Genomic DNA, 17,649 nt, shown 5'->3' on the forward strand with positions numbered 1-17,649 from the left:
GCGCACCTCGTAAAGAGCACCAGTAATGATGCTCCCATTTCATGGGGTATTACACCATAATGATGATAATCCTCCCATTTACATCTGATCTTCCACAGACTTAGTGGAATTAGCTTCTGTGCCACCTAGCAGGGGTAATTTATGGGATGAAAAGGGAACCATTGAGGGGGAAGGTAATGAGTATTTACTGTATCCTCGATGGCGCCCTAGCCACGGGGGCCAGGGGCGCTGGGCGGCCAGGGCTGATGGTGGCACACGAAGGCAGCCGGCAGGGAACTGAGTAGGACCGCGGCGTCCCCCAAACCCATCCCAGAAACACTGCGCAAACTCGTGCCAAAGTCTGTGCTCACAGGCTGTGAATTCCTTCTGCCAACCTGAGCTGAAAGAAGCGAGAGAACTCTGCGTATTTTACTTTCAGAGTTAATGGGAATAAAATACCTCAGTGGATGAGTGCAGATGTGTTTGATACAAATAGTCATTTTCCTATTTGCTGCCTCATTGAGCATGATGAATGATTGGAGTCAGAGAGGCGGCGTGATAAATGGCGGCACCTTGGCTCCACTGCATGCCCTATTGATTCTCCTTCTTTATTACTCCTACAACCCAGCTGGTTGCTGTGCCCTCCCCACAAGCCGCTTCTTGGGGGAGGGATCACTTCCTGAAAGCCCAATTCATGGAGAGGGGAGTGTGGCGCTTTCTTACCACAGCCAGCCCCATGTTGAGCTTTTGTTAAACTCCACTACGTGGCCCCGTTTTGGTGCTGGGGTACACTCTGGGCTGCTGGCCTCTCCTCCACAGTGGAGTGCTTGCTGGCATCTGCAAGCAATTCAAAGCCACGTGGCCGAGTCCCAGGCGGTGCACAGTAACTGCCTGCCATGTTACGTGGGTGAGCAGTGACACAGATTTTCAGGTTATTGTCAGGGTAAACCAAATGCCAGTTTAGCTCTGTGATCAGGCGTGTGTGCCCCCACAGCTGGGGTTACCGCGGGCCGTGCCCGCTCAGGCTCCAGTGCATGTTAGATGAGGGAAACAGACAGTGGAGAAAGGAACCCTGTGCATGCAGCGGGCTCTGGCGGAAGATGCTGCCATCGGCCCAGCGCCCAGCAGCACCCTTGGGAGAGGCTGCCGAAGGAGAGAAGTATTTCGAACTGCGACAACTTCTCTGCCTCCTCTGCGTGGGCTGCCATGCATGGTGAATCCCTGGGAGTTGAAAAGCAGAGCCATTCACAGAACTTCCTCATGCCCCATGTCTTCAGCGGGGCAGGGTGTCTCAGGGAGGTGAGCTGCACTTCCTCCTCCAGCATGCCAAAGGTTGCAGCCCCTTGCCATGGTGAGGCAGGGAAGGGGGCGGCAAAGCTCCGCACTGGCAGTCTAGCTGCAGTGCCACCACCCAGGACCCCAAGCTGCTGGTATAGGTGGGGCAATGCCGCCCTTACACTCCTCCCCGGGGGCTCCCAGCACAAGGACGGCCAGATTTGCAGGCCACTGCAGGGCTGTCCACAAGGTGAGTGCACTTCAAGCCACAGCTCACGGAAAAGTGCTTCCTTTGGTATTGCAAGAGCTGCAGTAAGGTCATGGCCCTTGTCACGGATCCTAATTCAGGGAGTCTGGTGAGGGATCCCAGATACAGCCTGATACAGGGGCCAAGGTGCATGTTTAGAAAATAAAGTGAGTGCCACCCATGAAGTAGGAGTCTGACACTTTCACCAGATGGATGGAAACTACTAAAGAACTGGGCATCAGGCTGTGTGCACGGAAACTCAGACCTGAGCTGGGCAATGAACTGGGAGCACACAAGGGCTGCCAGCTATCAAATGGTGACAACCCTTCTTGAATAGTGACAGTGGTTACAGGCCCACCTGGGTTCAGCGCAAGAGCAGACTCCGCTTTGGAAACTGGTAGGTCCTGCCAGTAGCTTCAAGCTAGATTCCACTGTGCAGGTGGAATCCGTGTGACCGCAGTCCACCCCTGCAATGCCATAGTGTCCTGTACCCTTAGCCAAGGTCATTCAAACACTGCTTGGTCAGAAAACAGCCCTCTGGTGTCTCCGCCTCACAACTGCTGGAGGCAGGGTGGTCTTGTGGTCTGTTCCCTAAGCTCTCAGCCATAAGCTCGGGCTTGCTCCCCATGGAGTTACCAAACTTCCTACCACCTGTCCTGCGGGCAACACTGCCCAGAAGTCCAATTATTTCAGCACCAGGCAGGGCTGCCAACCTCCAGAAAGCTGCACCAGCAAACTGAGTATTGGCACCAGCAGCACCTGTTATTCCTGCAAGGGAGGCTGTTCGCGCCCATGCCACGACTTGGGCAGCCTCAAGAGCGCCATGTTAGGTGGACTGAACTACCACAGAAACACAAACGCCACGTGCATGACCTTTGCATGGCCTCTGGAGTCACCAAACTCAGAGCAAGAAAGCAGAACGGCGGCTATCGGGGTGGGAGGCAGCTGCGACGGGACCTGGTGCGTGGCCAGGCAGCTCCACTCATCACAGGGCATTGTGTGCTGCAGTCAGCAGCGACAGCAGTTTCTGGACTTTCTAGCACAATGTTTATGAAAAAGAAACAAGTCTCTTCCTTTCCTGATCCTCCCCTCCTTACTACACCTGTGTATTATAGGGATAACAGATTGTATAACTACAGCCTCCTGGGTATGGGACTTCAGCAGGGACAGTTATAACCCACCTTCATTCCTTCCCAGGGGTGATGATGGGCCATCCTCCATGTCCTCTTCCTAGTCATCTATGGGCAGGGACACATGTACACTCAGACACACGTCATCGCACATATTCCACTAACAGCTCTGCAGTTGGGTTTGTGGCTGGGTCTACCCTTGAGGGCTCCTCCAAGCCCTCTGTCCCAGCCCCTCTGCGCCCTGCCATGCCTGCATGCTGCAGTATGCCTCACTGGGTGTGGAGGGTACGGCCTGCCCAGGAGGCAGGCAGAGCACGGCGGCCGCCGCCCCCACTCTTCCATGGCTGAGCCGAATCCCCAAGCCCTTGTGCTTGGCTGAGGCATCGTTGTTGGAGCCAGACACTTGGCAGGAGGACTGTTTTCTGTTGGAAGCCACCCATTTCCATCAGTGTGGTGGGCTCCCGCACAGAACGCTGCCTCCCACATGTGGGGTGAAGGCTCAGGGACATGGGGACTGGAATGGGGGCAAGCAGGAGGCGAGGGCACATCCATCTGGGGAGAAGTCCCACCAAACAGGCACAGCGACACAGAGAACCCCTCCGCCCCCCAACCCTGTCTGAACTGAGACGACTGCACGGACACATGATAGGAGATGTTATCAGTCCCAAAGAGCAGCTGCTCTTCTACCAACCACCGTCCGAACATACCTTGACTGCCTTGGAGACGCGGCAGCAGATCAGCTCGGTGGGGAATAATGAACCGCTGCACCCCATTGAAATGTAATTACACAGCCCTCTTGTTCTTAAACCTATAAGGTGAAAGAAAGATGAATAGTGAAAGTAAAACTGCTGACCCTTCAAGCTTTAATTTACGTTATGCATTCGCTCGCCCTTCTGATGGGTTCTAGAAAGGTCATAATTTAGGGTATTTTGCAGTTGATAAATGATCTGTATGTTTGTGTTCATACACACCGATTGATTTGTTATAGCCAAAATATTGTTTCTATAACAACCAGAGGGCCCTTAACTAGACACATGGCAAATCTGCATCCGAGCGGAGGCCAGGGGGCGCCTGGGCCTGCGGGGTGGGCGCGCTGGAGAGCAGGGCACGAGGCAGGTGCAGGGGTGAATCTAGGGGAGGAGGCCACAATGGTCAGGGGCAGATGGAGCGGTGCCCGACCTGTCCACCAGCATGGGCAGCTTCCAGGCCGCCCGGCGCAAGTCTTGTCAGGCCGCGCCAGCCGTACTCCCTTTGGTACCGAGGAAGCCAGTGGGGTTGTTAGGGCAATTTTCCCGCCTTTCCAGCCTTGGAAGAGGCTCCTGTTCCCGGGCCCAGTTGATGCATTATGCATCAGCACTGCCTGCAGCTGACAGCCCCTCAGCCAGCGTCGACGTGAAAAGCAATGGTGCTAATCAAAGCCGACACATTTGAATGTCCAGACACACACACAGAGAAATTTACTAATCAAAAAGTGTATTTCCTAGGGCTGTCTCCAGAGAAATCCACGGGAAGAAATTGGAATAATTTATTAGCTTACAAGTTTTCGTTGACAGTTAGCCCAAAGCTATTTATCTCTGTAATAGAGAACGTCTCCAATGTGGCAAAATTGACCAAATCAAACAGCTTTGATCAGAAAATGAATCTGGCAAGCCTGCCTGTCGGAGGGTCCCAGGAGAAAGGGGGGAAGCAAACAAAAAGATTTAACAAGTGGTCAAGAGAAGAAAGAGAGCGATGGAAGGGCCAGAGAGAGAGAGGAACCGGCCAGGGAGCGGAGGGCAGAAAGGAGCCTGCGCCACAGCACACGACCCGGGGCCTCTGCGTTCCCAGGGCTGTGGCCCACGCGCCATGCGGCACTCACGGCAACAAGCTGAGGAACAGCCGAGGCGGTAAGGAGCTGCAAGTGCTGCTGGTGGCAGCCTGAAGAAGCCAGGGACACCCAGAGACATGGCTTTCCCTCTCAAACATGATGTTGACTGACCAGGCCTGCCTGTGTGGGTACAGGGAGCCCTCCCTCCACATGCTGCGATACCACAGGAGGCCAAAGGCAGGGCCGGCCTGAGGCCCAGCCTCCTCTCCAGGCAAGGCCTGGCAACAGTGGTGATCAGAGTGGCAGAGCCCCCTGCCGGGGAAGCTGCAGGCCATCTCTCTCTCTCTCTCTCTCTCTCTCTCTCTCTCTCTCTCTCTCTCTCTCTCTCTCTCTCTCTCACACACACACACACACACACACACACACACGGTTCTGGCAGGGGACAAGACACACGGGCCATGGCTCACACTCCAAGTAAGGAGGTCACCACACACCAGCCCATGGCACCTCTGTCCTGGGCATCCATGCCACCTGCCCAGTGCCAAGGTCATCCACAGGCAGCTAGCCACTGGAGGACACCACTAACACATTCACCTTAAAATCCTCACAAATCCAAAACAAAGCATGACCACCACCAAGCCCGAGGAGTCTAAGCATCCGCCTCACGCTGGGCGTGAGACCATGGGGAGATGGCAGCCGCACCAGTCAGCCTAGCGCATGGTGAACATGGAGCAGCCACGCGAGGGTCGGGTGGACCCAGAAGGAAGCCACAGCCCTGCAGCGGGGACCAAGTAGGCGCTGGGTGTCACATGCATTCCATCTCTCTGTACAGAACACTCTCTGGCCTGGGTGACTGTTCCCTGCATGGCACTGAGAGAAACGGTCACAGAAGGATCTGAGTCACAGCTTCACAACGCTGGGCTGGTGACGCCTGGCTTCCCCAGCCTGTCCCTTGTGGCCCTGCCCTTACTTGGATGTGGGGGAAGATGGAGCTGGCATCCTCTTTCGGGGGTAAGGTCCTGCCTGATCCACAGGACTGTGCTCTGGGGACCGTGATCTGTGGATTACTGCATACTGGAGGTGGGTTGGTAATCTATTGTTAGCCAAGGCAGGCTTCCTGAGCTCCGGAGGATGTGCTGGGTGGCGTCTGGAGACCACTGGCTCTGCTTTGCTGAGGTTTTGAGGGACATGGGGAGCTGATGGTGGCGGCCTATCTCGGGTTTGTTTCTATGACAGCACAGAAGGCAGCCCGGCTCCGTGTGACTGCAATGTGCTGCTTGTAGGGCCGGGCCATGCAGGACTGCCATCGGCCTAGAGGTGTGTGTCACTGACACTCACTCCCTCACATGAATCCACATGAACAGCCCTTTGGCTCTCAGAGTAGCGTCCCCTGCCACCCCCAGTCTGTGTCCTTGCTGGGGAGGAGGATTCACATGCAGCCCTCCTACCGCAGTCAGCAGAGATAAGCGTGAAGTTCCTGCCAAGGTCAGGTCCAAGCTGGCTAAAACAGCTCAAGACTTCATGTAGCTGAACTTCCACCCCTGCCTCCCTGAAGCACTCCAGAATGTGTAGCAGCCAAACGGGCCATGCCGAATATTCGTGGTGTGGATAGGTGCATCTTCCCTCGTGTGGGACAGAAGAAGCCGGCTGCTGCTGCAGCCAGAGGCCCCGTGTGAAGAAGGCCCAGCCCCTTCTGTGTCCTGGGAAACCTTCGCCAGGTAGGGGACAGAGCGCTCTGGGCACCAGTCACTCTGGAATGGCCAGGTGCTGAGCCCTGGAAGCGCTGGCCTCCCTGCATGCTGCCTGCTGTTCAGTGCGCACCGTGTGAGCCCAATAAGCAGCCTGGACATACAGGCAGGCCCAGGTGAGGGTGGATGGATGACAGCTTGGGACTCCACTGTCGCAGAAAATACCGCATGGCTCTCCTCCCAGGTAAACCCTCCCACAAAGATCCCATTCACTCACAGAACTCAGCAGACAGGAAATAGTGGCATTGAAGGACGCGCTCAACACCCAGGTACCCCTGCACCAGGATGTCTGCTATGTCTACATTCCAGACCTTAAAGAGTCTACTTTAAAACCCGCCGTCAGTGTGGACCCTCTGGATAAGAAACCTAACACCCACCCCTCAATGCAGCATGGGCGAGCACTCGGCCAGATTCTGCCACCCAAGTTGCTGGTGGCTTCCTGTGAGCTGGCAGTCTCCTCACAGCCTGTCCTGCTTTTCCGAGCTCCCCACGAAGGGACTACCAGGTCAGGAACTGTTGCCTTGGAAGCCAGGGCAGCATGGAAGGCGCCCTCCAGCTAGCTGCTGAGCCCCCACAGGCCCTCACGTCCCCCACACCAGGAGAGAAGCTTCACTCAGGGGCCGTCGCCAGCCCTTCGCCTTCCCCTCTGCAGCAGCCAGCCACCTGCAGGGTCCCTGGCCTCACAGCTACCAAGGCGCCCTGCCCCAGCATCTACACAATCAGTTGTGAAGGCCGCTGTCTGTCTCATCTTCGGTGTAGCTCTCAGCCCTGCCAGTCCAGAGCAGCCGCCATCTGCAGGCCAAGAGCCCCATTGACCTGTCTGGATTCCTGGCATGGAATAGGGTCCCAGGAGCCTCCAGAGAGAAGGGTCTATTCCCTGCTTTGGGGTCACTCTTGCTGCACAGGGAGGAGGGCAGGCAGAGGACATTGGATTACCCTTCTTGTAACATGCATGGCAGCACATGCTAACGCTACCGGGTTACTGAGCCCCCTTGTAAGCTCATGTTGGGCTGCGTAACAAGTGTCAGTGGTCAGCTTCACAGCTCTCCCTGGGCTGCCCCTCCACAGCCATGGAGCCCCCTGGAGCAGGGGGCATGAGAGCAGAGAAGCACAGGGGCACCTCCCTTCTGGGCGTAAACATGAGCTCACAGAAGTACCAACCTCCCTAAGATTATCACCAGCTGAGGGGTGGGAGGCTCCAGCCTCATCCAGACCCTGCCAAGTCTTCATTCTGCTTGGCCCATCGCCCTCCCGCTGCAGCCATGGCCCAGTGGCCTCACGTTGCCTGTGGCCAGTGTGGTGACCATGCTCACAGGTTGGTCCACACTTCTCTAGTGGCTCAGGTTTTAGCGCGGTTACTGACTTGTGGTCGGCAGGGAGCTTGCACACTGCAAGCTGAGGCTCTAGACCTGCAGAGGCAGGAGCCTCTGGGTTCCTCCCGGAGGTCTCATAGCCCACCCTTGCAGGCCCCCATGGCTTCCTGTATATACACGGAGAGACACTTCAGAGAGTTCCTGGGAAAGCAGACTGAAAAGATAGCTGTGGCACGATAAATGGAATATGCATTTGTGAACTTGTGAGACCCTGTGCTGTTCCTGCACGTGGGTCCTGAGCAGAACCTTCCACCGTGTCCAGCCACGCCTCGCACTAGAGGCTTCTCCCATCGCTCAGCCACACGCAGCCTCAGCCTTGAAGCTCTCATCGGGGGCTGCATCTCCCCTCCGCCAGCGCCTGTCGGGCTGTGTAACATCAAGCAGGTAAGTGTGGCTCACAGTGCACAGCCCGGCCATCTGTCCTCTCGAGGCAAGCGGGACAGAAGTCAGCAGAAGCACCACAGGAGGACTCCACCTGTCCCCTCAGCCTGGGGCACTCCTGAGTCTGTCGCAGGTCAGCCCTTCCCCTTCCTGTCCTGAGCCAGGTGCCTGGCCAGAGGCTGCAGACGTCACAGGGCACACCCAACTCTGCCATATAACCCCAAACACGTAACCACTTTTCAAAATCCTGCAAAGTAACGAGTGTGGGTTCCGTGGTTCCTGTCACCCTGACCTATAATGTTTTTTTCTTTTCTTAAAGATTTATTTATTCTGGGCCCAGCGCGATAGCCTAGTGGCTGAAGTCCTCACCTTGAATGCGCTGGGATCCCTTATGGGCTCCAGTTCTAATCCCAGCAGCCCTGCTTCCCATCCAGCTCCCTGCTTGTGGCCTGGGAAAGCAGTCGAGGACGGCCCAGAGCCTTGGGACTGTGCACCCTCATGGGAGACCCAGAAGAAGCTCCAGGATCCTGGCTTTGGACTGGTTCAGCTCCAGCCATTGCAGCTACTTGGGGAGTGAATCAGCAGAGGGAAGATCTTCCTCTGTGTCTCTCCTTCTGGCTGAATATCTATCTTTCCAATAAAAATAAATAAATCTAAAAAATGAAATTTAGGTAAGGTTAATGCCCAGGGTCCACTCTTCCTCCCACTGTGGATTAATGTCCGATGCAAACCTTGGGAGAATGGATCCTACTTCTTAGCCCCCCTGACTCCTGGGGCCCAGTACCTCATAAGCATCCAGGCCAGTCTGCTCTCCCAGCACATGCTGAGGCCTTACGCTCCCAATAACAGGAGCAAAGCAAGGGCCAGAGAAGAGCAGTGTGGTGCGGGCCTCAGAGCCAGGCCCTTGGCTGAGGAAGGCCTGGGAGTTCTGCCAGAGCTGGGGCACACGGGACACAGACACCCATGCCTGCCTCACCCCTGGACCCCTGGCTGCCCTCGCCTCCCCAGCAGCCTCCACACCAGCAAGTGACCTCAGGAGCGCGGGCCTGCACTCTCACGCCTCCACTGATGGCAGGGACAGCCTGGAGGAACAGGCCGAGCACCCCTTTCTTCCAACCTCATGCTGCCAACCCTGAACACAAGTCTGTGATTTCACAAGATAAAGTAAAAACAGAGATAAACGGGAATACCTCATTCATACCTCGCCTAAGGAAATCTGCTGATGTTTGATTGCATATGTACTTGAAAACATCCTGTGGGGAGACACTTCCTGTGTAACCCCAAGCCAGCTCAATCCCCTCTGGCTTGGGGTTCCCTCAAGGGTGAGCAATGCGGCTCAACCAGGAGATTCCACGGTGTCTGCCAGCTCTCCCAGGGCAGGGGCCCTGGTACAAGCCCACGGGTGCCCGGTGTCTGAGGCCACAGGGGCCAGGGATGAGGACACGTCGCCTGTGGGGTCCTGGGGATGCTTGCCTGTCACACTCAGATCACATCTCCCCGGGGCTTGCTCATGTCTGCAGACCCGGGGTCTCTGCCACTGATGCTGCTTCCTATGGGGCCTCTCCTCAACGACACACTCTTGGTCCTCTCTGACCCGAGTCTCTCTCTCATACTCGGACCCAGTCACTCTGTCTGCTCCCTTCTGCGTTAGGTCTTGGGTTTTATCGTCAAAGTATTAGGAGGAGTTCACATGTTATAAAAGTGTCATTTGTAATTAATACTGTAATTTGCTCATCATCACATATTCTATTGTTATTTAAGCTTCTGGAATCCTCCTCACCAAGGACAGAGAATTTGAACAGCTGGCATTGCTCTTTTCCCAAAATGTAATATGGTCAACTTTTCACAGTTCTGTAGCTACTTCCTAATGTGAGGCGAACAGAAACAATACTGATACATTTGAACATCCGCTAAATGTATTATCAATGACAACAATACCATGCAAAGGCACTTGCAGGATCCTGGGAAAATGGAAGCCACAGCCCCACGGCCTCAGCCCCACAGCCACAGCCCGCCAAGACACACGGCTCTGTCATGCGAGGCAAGCACAAACCACAGCCCTTGCTGCTGTGGACACACATGAGCCCCAGGCCCAACACAGAAGACGTCTCTCAGCCTCAGCTGATCTGCCTTGATGGATGGAGGCCTCAGAAGAGCAGATCTGCCCAAATCCATCGGCTCCTTTGATAGCCCTCCAGGGTCAAGTCCATAGGAAAACGCATTCTACTTGTAGACCTGGCCCGACAGGCTGAGCTGCCTCGGCCTTTTCACACACACAGCCTACCTTAACTCACCTGAACAGGTGGAGCTGCCCATCCTTGCAACATAGGGCAGAACTGGTCGAGCCAGTCCAAACACCAGGCAGGAGAACGTGGGGACACCCCCAGAGCTCAGGGCCAGTTCAGGGGGCAGTGGACACTTGGGCATGTGACATCCCTGCCAGCAGCTGTTTTCCGGCAACTGCTCTTTCTTCTGCCTAGTGGCAAGCCCACCTCCACCTCTGCACATGGATAATCACACTTGTGACATTGGCTAGCATGAGAAATGCCCAAGAAAGCACGGGGGCTGGGAAGGCAAGGAAGGGGGCTTCGAGCTCAGCACTGCTTTCTGCTTCTGCGGTGCTCCGCAATAGAGCTAAAGTCGGAAAGGGCCACCTGTAACTGCTCTTCAGAGAGGAAAGTCCTTGGCAAACAATGGCCTGAGTGAGCCAGTCTAATCAGGCGGGAGTCAAGACCATGGGGACATAAATTAAGCATTCACCCTTGAGTAGCAGCCAAGCAGCCAAAGCCCCCATAATCCCAATTAATCCCATTTTGTGCAGTTGCCCTTGGCCAAGGGCAGGGGAAGTGAATCTGCACACGCTGGTTCCACATCAGCTCTCACCTTCCCGGGGGCGGGGCTGCAATAAAGGAGCAGGCCAACCCCCCCCCCACACCACCCGCTAGCACCCCACCCCCGCCGGCCAGCCCCCTCATCTGTCAGCAGAAAGTTTCTTCAAGGGCGTCCTCTCCCTGCCCACCGGTAGGTGTTTGGTTCCTCCAAAGACGACACGATTTGGTTCCACTCTCCTTTGCATGAATGACCAACAGACTGAGTACATGATACAAAACCCCAGCAATACTCTTACTAGATTATGATCTCTTTGAGGAGAAAACTATTTAAAAGGTGTTGATGTATGTATTTTGAGACAGCCCACATCCACTGGCTTAGTCCCTGAAAACTGACAACAGTCCAAACCAAGAGGCACGAACTCAATTCAGGTCTCGTACAGGGAGGGCAGGAATGCAGTCACATAAGCCGTCACCACTCCCTCCCAGGATCTGCGTTAGAGCAAGCTGAGATGGGCAGCAGGCCCGAGCCCTGCAGCGTGGGACAGAGGCAACGGAACTGCTTGGACCCCTGCACCAGGTGGGACGCCTGCAAGAAGCTCCCGGAGCTTGGCTTCGGCCTGGCGTGGTCCTGGTTGTTGTGACCATCTGGAGAGTGGACCAGCAGATAGAAGATCTCCCTCTCTCTATCTCTGCCTTTCAAATAAATAAATAACTCCTAGCAAAAGATTGCTATTGTGTTAAAATATCTATTTGGCTTGGAATCTAATATTTTTTATTATTTTCATTTTATGAATATATTTTAACATTTTCATTTTATTTTAACATATTTTCATTTTATTTTAAGACAGAAAGATATAAATCTTGCATTTCCAAGATTCTGCAACAGCCAGGGCTAGGCCACGCAGAAGCCAGCTTCTAGAACACTGGATAGGTCTCCCTGTGGGTGGCAGTAACTCAAGTACTTGAACCCTCACCTGCCACCTCCCAGGGTGAACATGAGCAAGAAGTTGGAGCGAGACTATAGCAGAGAAGCCAAGACTGGAACCATGCACTGATACCCCTGAACCAGGCAGTGCCTTAACCAATGAACCAGACATTGCCCCTGGAATCCGATCATTTCCAAATGACCAAAGCAAGGGGTCTGAGCCCTGATTAACAGACACCAGCTGGTTGGTGGCCAGCCAGTGGATGGTGCCTGTTATCTCCTGCAATCTGATGGAGAACAGAAGCTGTGGGGCTGGGTCTGCTTACAAAGCTGCACGCCACAAGGGTGTGCTGGTGAAGCCTGAGCGGCATTCTGTCATTGAGCCAACAGCTGCATGTATTGGAAGAATCTCTGAGGACAACCCAGGGTAGAATAGTCTATTGCACCCACCAACATATGTGTGGGTCAGGAGTGGGGATGGGCCAGGCTAGGCCAGCCCTGGCCAGTCGATAGCAGGTGTGAGAACCAGGATGGTAAAGGCTGGGCCAGGTTAGCCTGCAATTCCTCCCAGTTCACATTAGGGTTAGTACTGGGGGCTGGCCAGGCTTGGCTGGGCTGCAGCATATGCCAGCACAAGCTAGAACTGGGGGCAGGCCAAGCAGACTCAAGCTGCAGCAACCACCTGTGAAAGCCGAGGCAAGGTGGGCCATGCCAAACTGGCCCAAAGCACGTACATGCACAAGCAAGGCTCCAGACTGGGCACAAGCCCGGTAGAGGGTCTGGGAGGGCTGTCCTGCTGGGCTACTACTCCCACTGGTGAGGGTGAGAACTGGGACTGGGGGCAGACTGGGCAGGACAGGGCTGCACCAACCAACAGCCTGTCTGTGAGCTGAGTTTGAGGGAGGGCTGGGCCAGCCAGGCCAATGCAACATCCAACAGCCTGTTTGTGAGCTGAGTTTGAGGGAGGGCTGGGCCAGGCCAGGCCAGTACACCTACCTCTTGCATCCAAGAGCCAGAACAAGTGCAGACCAAGTGCTGCTTCAGCTGCGGCTTCGTTTCTAACTTCCCACATTTAGGCAAACGCACAGCACGACCTGATGCCAGTATCACACGCTCAAGGCTCAGCTCACGGGGTGCTGCTGGCAGAGGGCTGCTCGCTAACATCGCTAACGTACAGGAGAAGGCATCTGATGTGAAGTTCATAATTGAAATGTTATGAGCAGTTCAGCATATGGATCCTTCACATCCACTTAATTGCCAGTTTAGTAATAATTTTATGTAATGAGGCATTATTAATAATACGTGAAACACTAAATTGACGTAATGCCCTAAAAACGTAATATGACATTTGCCACTGAAAGGACATTATGATCGCAGGTGTCTTCACTATGATTTCAAAAACGTGTGATATTACACAAAACATTAAATTAGTCTGTAGAACCAACCTGGCTAGGGTGATTACAACTTCACTCTTCTTCTGGTACAGTTTTACAGAAAGTGTGAAACTTGGTCTGTGCTTGGCTGCTTCAAGGAGCCGGGCAGCCGGCTGTGGCTCCTGGGGGGCTATGGCTCCTTGGGGGCTGTGGCTCCTTGGGGGCTGTAGCTCCTGGGGGGCTGTAGCTCCTGGGGGGCTGTGGCTCTGAGGCAGAGAAGTGAGGAGGGGCTGTGGCTCAGGGGGGCTGTGGCTCCTGGGGAGCTGTGGCTGGGGGGGCTGTGGCTCCTGGGGGGCTGTGGCTCCTGGGGGGCTGTGGCTGGGAGGGGCTGTGGCTGCTGGGGGCTGTGGCTCCTAGGGGGCTGTGGCTCTGGGGGGCTGTGGCTCTGAGGCAGAGAAGCGAGGAGGGGCAGCCAGGCTCAGACCCTGAGAAAACACAGCTGCGGGGGAGCAGAGGCCCAGCGCTCACTGCTGAGCCCCCCAAGTGTATCACCGCCGTGCAAGGGAGTTTTCTGGGTCCTGGTTCAGTTCCTTCTGACTGGGGCCGTGACTGCCCTTGGGAAGAGCGCCGTTGGCAGCCCACACACCATGTTCACACACCAGGGTTATCAAGGCAGCTAACTGCTAGCTACAGTCTCATCTCTCGTGCCTTGACACACATCCCACACTGACAAGAGGACGGAGCATGTACAGTCTTGATTTCCCGACGCCCTCCGGTTGTACAGACACCTGAATCAAAGACTACTGTGTATGTTGGAGTGATCCAATGTTGGGCTGGCAGCAACTGAATGAGAAGCAAAGTACAAACATATCTACCATTAAGAATTAAAGATTCATGGGGGCAGACCAGGCCAGGCAGGGCTACAGCACCCGTGGGCCCCCTGAGAACTAGATCAGGGAGAAGCCAGGTTGGGCTGACTGGTGCCAGCAGAAATTGGAGTGGGTGAGGGATGGTTGGGCTTTGCCGTGGTGTCAGTTGGCAGAGACTGGCACTGGAGGCTAAATTTGTCAAGTTGAATCCCAGAACCACTTGGAATGTGCATAATCCAGGAGTGGGAGTGACCTAGAAGGGAAATAGTGGGCTCCTCCCTCTTGGGTTACCACTCCCACTGGAGAGCACAAAAACCAGGTCAGGGGAAGAGGTAGCTAGACAGAAAGGCAGCCAACAGCATGTGTGTGGGCTGGATAGTGGAGCTGGTTAGGTTGAACTAGGCTTCAAATGCCCACTGACATGTATGAGAGCTGAATGGGATGTGGGACAGACTGGACTAGTCTGCTGCGCATACTGGCAAGCACGGGAACCAGGGCAGAGGGCGGGCCTGGTGGGGGTTATCGTGGGTCACTCCAACTAGGCTGCAGCTCCCACTGGTCTATGTGAGGGCTGAGTGTGTGCTGGGCAGAATCAGACTGGACTGCAACACTCATTGGTTCCAGTGGAAGACAGGGCTGGAAATAGAACCGACCCAGCAACTGCAACCACCAATTGATTTAGGCAATGGACTGTACTGGGCCCCGTACGTGCAAGTACACACAAGAATCTGGTCTGGGAATACCTCAAACAAAGTTTTTTGGGGATCTCCCCAATCGAACCGCCGGACTCAGAACCCTAACCATTAAAAGACAGAGGACTGAACAAATCAATCAACTACCCCAGCCATATGTTGGCAGTGAAAATCTGGGCAAACGGAGACTTAAAGTGGACTATGTCAATCAGTAGATTCTTCAGCGACCTCATTTGGCTTGGAATGGTGAGATTGGCAGCAATTCATAACTGTTGAACTATCAAAACCATTGAGCAAGACCCTCGGAGCATGCCCCACATTAGGGACCTGGGATGGGTGGGAGACTGGATGGGGCTTCTCCCTTTATCTTCCCCTTTACCCCAGATACAGGAAAAAAAATGATAAGGAAATAATAGTCCTACCCACTTTCCTGTAGCCCTTGAACATTTGTTCCCTAATTAACTAGGTAAAGACTGTCAAAAATAAAGAAAAAATAGTAAAAAAGAATTAAAGATTCAGATCCAAATTTGCTTTTGTTTCAACAAAATCATTAAAGATGCTGCTTTAATTATATTTTAACAGCTTGTGTTTTAGTAAGACTATGACCTATGGGACTAAAAAAAACAATGTCATTAGGTTTAGTACCAAAATTGATATATTTTCCTAACATGCAAATTATAAGTAAAAAAAACTGTTCACATATTTGAAAATTTCTTTCAAAACTATACATACATACATTTAAAAAGATTTATTTATTCTTATTGGAAAGGCAGATCTACAGAAAGAAGGAGAGACAGAAAGATCTCTCTGCTAGCTCACTCCCCAAGTGGCCACAATGGCTGGATCTGAGCTGACCCGAAGCCAGGAGCCAGCTTCTTCTGGGTGTCCCATGCGGGTGCAGAGTCCCAAGGCTTTGCGCCATCCTCCACTGCCTTCCTGCCACAAGCAGGAAGCTAGATGGGAAGTGGAGCAGCTGGGACATGAACCAGCACCCATATGGGATCCTGGCACATGCAAGGCAAGGATTTAGATGCTAGACTATCAAGTGAGGTTCTAAAATTACTTCTAAAATATTCAACGTTATTTGTTAAATTAAAAGGCAGATGGAAAATGACAACAAATGTCAAAAATTTAAATCCATTACTTAAGTGATGCTAAAAAGCTTAATAGCTTGAGATTTCCATTAAATTTTATCATTTTACAAAACTAGAACTATTTATACTTACAGCATCCAAGTTCCATTAAGCTATCATGTAAAGAACTAGCCTCATGTTACCACAAGCATGTTCGAATGCACATATGTATATGGAGATACTCCCAAAATTCATGAAAAGCAAAAGCAAAAGGTAAATTTGTTTTATGCAAAAACTTGAAACCATAAAACTTTTTCTTACTACGTATGTTCCATGAACTTTTGTATGCCCATGGTGTGTGTGTGTGTGTTTCTACACACATTTATAGGCAGTATAAAGGACAAAATATATCTGCCATGTGCCATGTTCCATTGTCATCAACACTGCACCAAGCGGACACTGAAGAGAAGCAACACTGAGCACCCAACTCTGGGAACACAACTCCCTGTCAGAGAGGGCAGCAGGCCTGACAAGCTCACTTAGACGTCCCTGCACTAAAAGACAGTGTCCAATGCCACTGCTGGCCCTGGGTGAGTACCCGCCTCTGGGTGACATCTTCTTGCATCTCCCCCATGTCTGCAGTATGTGTTGGAGAGGCTGAGGCTGGCTCAGGGGTGCACACAGACATTGCCAGGCTTGTCAAAGGGCCAGAGTAACTTGGTGCCCTTGTTCAACCCTGTAAAAAATGGTCGTTTGGAATCCCAGTTGTGCCCCCAACTCTGTGGTCCCATACTTCTCTCCCAGGGACACCCTTCCAAAGATGGTTCAACCAAATGCCTCCTTCTGTGCCTGGACTGCTTGGAGGGCTCATGGTATTTAAGGTCATGATGCAAAGCACTGGTAGGGGGAGGGGACAGGAAATGGGTCAAAGCCATCCAAAAGTGCAGTGAATGAACAGAGCTGAGAGAAGCAGAGTGGGCAGTGTATTCCTGGGTGGCACCCCATATCTGAGCAACAGGAAGGTGAGGGATGCTACTGAAATCTGATCCAGGGTCAGCCAGGAGGGCTGTTTCCAAACTGACAGATGTTCAGCAGCTTTTGTCAAATGAGCTGGTGGCCTTTATCCAGCTCCAGGCGGCCAGCTGTCCACACCACTGCAGCCACCACTTTAAGCTGATGTGTGATCTGATTAACGCTCTCCCTCCCTGGCATTTTGGCCCAGGGTTCAGAATCGGGTTTGGAAATTGAGACAGGCCACATACAGCCCATTCTGATTGCAAGGCAAGACTCCTATCCAGAAGGTGCCAGCTCTCACCCATTTCACAGACAGACCTAGAATCTAATCTTCACGAAATGCTAGTTTGGCAGCACTGGGGGGAAAGTGGTTATTAGAGTTAATTGTGTCATTTCAGTGTTGTCTCTTTTCTCTCCTGAGTGGCCAACAAAGGCGTGAGATGGAAGGGAAGGGGGGACTCATACCCTGGAAGTTCCCAAACTGGAGGCACTTGCCTCCCAAACCCAAGTCAGCCGACCTCTGCCAGGCACAGGGCAAAGCTGGTCACGGTCATCCTCCAGAGCTCTGCACACAGCCAGGAGTTTGTCTGTAGGCAATGCTTACCAGCTGTGTGCAGAGCCACATGCTTCAGAGATCCAGGCTGGAGGGGGCTTCAAGCTCACACACCTCAGAAATCCTTATGTATATTGCTCGGGGCTCCCTGGGACCATCGCCAGGAGGCCACACAGTGACCTCCACAGGTAAGGGTCTTCTCTCTGCTGCTTGTGCGTTCCCATTTTCTGTCAACATGCCCACCTTAACTGGAATGCAAGTTAAGAAAAACCCAGCTTAATGCAGCAGAAAATGGACTTTTTGTGATTTAAAAGAGACTTTAAAATGAGCGAATAAGTCATTACTACATAAAATCTTGGTGTACTGTGAGGTGTTGTGC

General features: G+C 53.3%; 1 long non-coding RNA gene across 1 annotated transcript in view; it reads right to left on the reverse strand.

Annotated features, from left to right (window-relative positions):
* LOC131478208 (uncharacterized) overlaps positions 1-17,649 on the reverse strand; it is a 91,110-nt gene that overhangs the window by 41,340 nt on the left and 32,121 nt on the right. Inside the window, exon 2 of the long non-coding RNA XR_009244360.1 lies at positions 3,339-3,439. This is a non-coding gene — a long non-coding RNA (uncharacterized LOC131478208). The remainder of the gene's footprint in view (positions 1-3,338; positions 3,440-17,649) is intronic.

The sequence above is a fragment of the Ochotona princeps genome, chromosome 28 (genome assembly GCF_030435755.1).
Source record: "Ochotona princeps isolate mOchPri1 chromosome 28, mOchPri1.hap1, whole genome shotgun sequence".
NCBI lineage: Eukaryota > Metazoa > Chordata > Mammalia > Lagomorpha > Ochotonidae > Ochotona > Ochotona princeps.